This window comes from Palaemon carinicauda, chromosome 1, assembly GCF_036898095.1.
Source record: "Palaemon carinicauda isolate YSFRI2023 chromosome 1, ASM3689809v2, whole genome shotgun sequence".
Lineage (NCBI taxonomy): Eukaryota > Metazoa > Arthropoda > Malacostraca > Decapoda > Palaemonidae > Palaemon > Palaemon carinicauda.
This window is the reverse complement of record NC_090725.1, coordinates 219415740-219420739: the sequence shown is the minus strand read 5'-3', so window position 1 is coordinate 219420739 and position 5000 is coordinate 219415740.

Genomic DNA, 5000 nt, shown 5'->3' with positions numbered 1-5000 from the left:
TGTATATATATATATATATATATATATATATATATATATATATACATAGGTATATATATATATATATATATATATATATATATATCTATATATATATATATATATATATATATACATACATATATATAAATATATATATATATATATATATATATATATATATAAATATATATATATATATATATATATATATATATATATATTTATATATATGTATATATATATATATATATATATATATATATATATATAAATATATATATATATATATATATATATATATATATATATATATATATCTTTTATATATATATATATATATATATATATATATATATATATATATATATATATTTATATATATATATATATATATATATATATATATATATATATATATGTCTGTGTGTATTATAAATTTTGTACATTTAGACGTGTTTTTCATATTCAAATAACCCATTTCTATTTTTGATACATTAATGTCTGGATTCTCTTAACGACCTCGGGATCAGACCCCCAGGTGAAATCACACAAAGACAAGAGCTTGTGACCGGCCTGGAATCGAACCCTGGTCGGCAAGCTTGTATAGACAGTGGCTAAACCACTTGGCCACGAAGAAAGATAAAAGTCAATGACAATACTTTTGTACTTATACCTGTCGATTTCAGGTGTTTTGTACTTAGAATTGAAATCAACCCATCTTCACCATCGTAGCTAATTGGTAGTTTGTTACTTGGCCTTCGATTAATGATAAATTTTGCACATTTAGACGTGTTTTTCATATTCAAATAAGCCATATATATTTTTGATACATTAATGTCTGGATTCTCTTAACGACCTTGGGATCAGAGCCCCAGGCGAGATCACACAAAGACTTTTATCTTTCTTCGTGGCCAAGTGGTTTAGTCACTGTCTATACAAGCTTGCCGACCAGGGTTCGATTCCTGGCAGGTCACAAGCTCTTGCCTTTGTGTGATTTCGCCTGGGCTCTGATCCCGAGGTCGTTAAGAGAATCCAGACATTTATGTATCAAAAATATATATGGTTTATTTGAATATATATATATATATATATATATATATATATATATATATATATATATATATATATATATATATATATATATACATATATATAAAGAGAGAGAGAGAGAGAGAGAGAGAGAGAGAGAGAGAGAGAGAGAGAGAGAGATTAACATGTGCCGACTATGTCAGTAAATTACGGTATTCAAGGAAATGGGGGTGTAGGGGCCGCAGGGAACGTCCTATTGAATGATAGGGGGCAATGATTAAAAAGGTGAGAGTTCAGCCTAATATCGCTTTATATGCACTAAAATGTAAATTTTTAAGAGTTTTATAAATAAAACTTTTTTATAAATTTATATTTTTGTTAGTCATCCGTATTATTTAATCTTTTGAGTTTGGTCACTTTTATTCTTAAAAGTGCTTAGGGCGTAGAGTTAAAAATGCTAAGGAAGAACATTTCAGATATTTGATTATCATGACGGATTTTCCGAACTTGTAAAACAAAAAATCAAAGTCCTCTTAATAGAATCTATCATTATAATGATAATAATGGGGCTTGGACTTGTATCTGTATTCTATTCCTAGAGGTTCCGTTTCTCATGAATACTAATATTTGTATGATATAATGGATAATCACTTGATAAATTTGTACAATTTTCAATGAAATATCATAAAAAACATTTAAATTTCATTTCAATGCACAATGACGTCGATTAATGAGCATCACGTTTCATTGGAGATCTAAATGTTCTACACTAAATTTATTTTATTTCCACGCCTTTATTTCAAAATGATATACCCTGTGAGAGAACAAAACTGTTAAATATAAGATAAGTCAAATAGGTATATTAGTTCCGGAGAAAGAATTTTCGAAGAAGATGCATAGAAGAAACGAGAAAAAGAATTAGGTTACCTATATTTAAATGGAAAGGACAAAACATCATGATAAAAAACTGACAAGAATGTGCATCAACTTCTAAACAGCTTAAATGGATTCTTAGATATGCATCAACACTCGCTAATACCTCCTCTCTCTACCTGCACAATGGAATATAATGGACCAATGCTGTGTTTCACTCAGTTACAGACTACAAAATATTTTTGCGAATGACTCTTGAACTTATTTTTCATCTTTAGTAAACTGGTAATCAGAATTTCCCAAGTAAAGCCTGACACATTTTAAAGAGAGAGAGAGAGAGGAGAGAGAGAGAGAGAGAGAGAGAGAGAGAGAGAGAGAGAGATTCACGAACATTGTTAGAGTCTAATATAACAGCTTCTTTTCGAATTTATACAAACGGTTCATCATTTTCAAAAGTTCCATTATATTTCCTATTTTCCATAAAAGGAATGTTTGCCACTTCCTATTCAAAAATAATTTTCTCAGATTTGCACACATTACTGCTAATCTATTAGGTGAAGACAGAAAAAAGTTGTATTTGATCATCAAATAAAAAGCTTTACTATACAATATAAATAGAGTATACAATGTTTTCCTCTCAAATAAAAATATACTTAAAAGTCTTGGATCCAGGTCTCATAAAGGTGCAAATTAAGGACTTCAAAAAGTCACTGATGATAAATATATATATATATATATATATATATATATATATATATATATATATATATATATATATATATATATATATATATATATATATATATATACGTATATATATATATATATATATATATATATATATATATATATACGTATATATATAAATATAAATATACATATATATACATATATATACATATATATATATATATATATATATATATACATTTATATATATATATATATATATGTATATATATATATATATATATATATATATATATATATATATATATATATATGTATATGTATATATATATATGTATATAAATATATATATATATATATATATATATATATATATATATATATATATATATATATATATACACACTATATATATATATATATATATATATATATATATATATATATATATATATATATACTGTATATATACATATATATATATATATATATATATATATATATACTGTATATATACATATATATATATATATATATATATATATATATATATATATATATATATATATATATATATTAATCGATGTGCATGAGTGGTAGGTTATTGGAGATCTGGAAAGGGATGCTATAAATGCTTTGTTTTCCTATTGTGCAAAATCTGTAGACAGCATTTTCTGCATCGTCATATACTATCTCAGGGCATATCCTGTTAGGCGAATGGACATTGATCATTAGTGAACTTCCTGACTTGAATGTTTAATCTTGACAAGTGGTCAACCTTTCGAAACTGTGGATACATCTATCTAGAACACCAGTCTTTACATGGTGATTAGTAGAAAAGTTAAAAAAGAAAAAAAGAAAAAACACCATGAAGAGGAAATTTAGTGATTCACGAGTTTTATTCATATCAAGTAAAATCATTAATTTTCATACTCAAGTAACAATTTGAAGAAAACATTCTTCAACATACATTCTCAAAATGCTTATTGAAATAAAGCTAACATACAGAAAACTCAAAAATTCATCATCGCATATTTCAACGTTTCTGAATATTTTCTTAATAAGAAGAGTAAAAATATAAAATTTTGGTTTAATGTATTTGTTATGTGTTATCGATCTCGGGAAACTCAGTAGTTGCTGGATAACACAGCCCACACGGAAGGTTATAAGTCATGTACACCATTGACTCCTATATAGTCCAATAAAATCTAGGAAGCCGAAAAAAATAAATGAATGGGAGCCACGAATATTGTCTTACACATTCATACATAGATAAAATAAGTGACAGTCCTACATTCTCAGCAGAGGTCTAAATTTCGGAGCTGATACTCGTTGGTGTCATTAGGATGCGTCACCCTGTCTTAGCCTATCTCATTTCTAGATGTCACCAGCACAGAAGCAGGCAATAGTACAAAAGTCATGATAGGTGTATTTAGATCATGCAAACTTCTTTTTGCATCTTGGTTCTTTTTTTTGCAATTGCAAAAGTCATTTGTGACCTTCTATAGCTTGGGTGAATTTTTTATCATTATTGGTAGCAACATACTATCATGTAAGTGCCTCTCATAGTCTTCAGGCCTAAGAAGTATTGGATTTGTCTAAAAGTCATGATTGTAAAAGTTTATTTCATACAGACTTTACAAGACAGAAAAAGAAAAAAAAATCAGTTGGTGGCAAATAAATGAGCTTACGACTTATTAAAGGAAGGAAACCCTTGCCTTCATTTTAGAAGGCAAATATAGAATCTCTAGCTCTCTGAAGCAGAATCATCAGTAAGCTGGACAGTACAATCAGGATAGTAGGAATCTTTTTGAGACACTGTATTCCCAATCTTGCTTCCTTATTCTTGCTTATTTTATATGGGCAACTCACAAAGCAAGATTCAATTAGCATACAGAGAATCAGCAATATGTTTCTTTGATATAGGGACACAGTGATCACATCTGCTTGCCAACATATTAACTGGCTAAGGAATTGGTACTAAAATATTCGCCTTCCAAGTCCACTTCAGCAAGGTCATTAGCAGGGACGTAAGTGGATAGTATGATAATATCTATGTCTGTAGCTTATATAATTGAACGTGGCAAGTTGCAGATAGCATATTGACCATAGACTCTTGTATATGCCTAATCATTAAAAGGACAAATCAGTTCTCATATTTAAGAGACTTCAATTTTGATAATGCAGACCACATCAGCATGTGCTTTAACGTAAAGCTTGAATTTCTCTGGTGACATCTAGACCCTGCTCTACCAGTAAGATGCTAGGTACCTTAAAATTTTCTCTGTTTATAGGATTACAGAGGATTTCAATACATCCAAAAATGCAAGCATTTTACTTTGGTAGATACATTCGTGACTTTCTTTAAGTGTAATTAATTTGCATTCAGACGAGCTATGCCCAAGGTAGAGTGATCTCCTACAAAG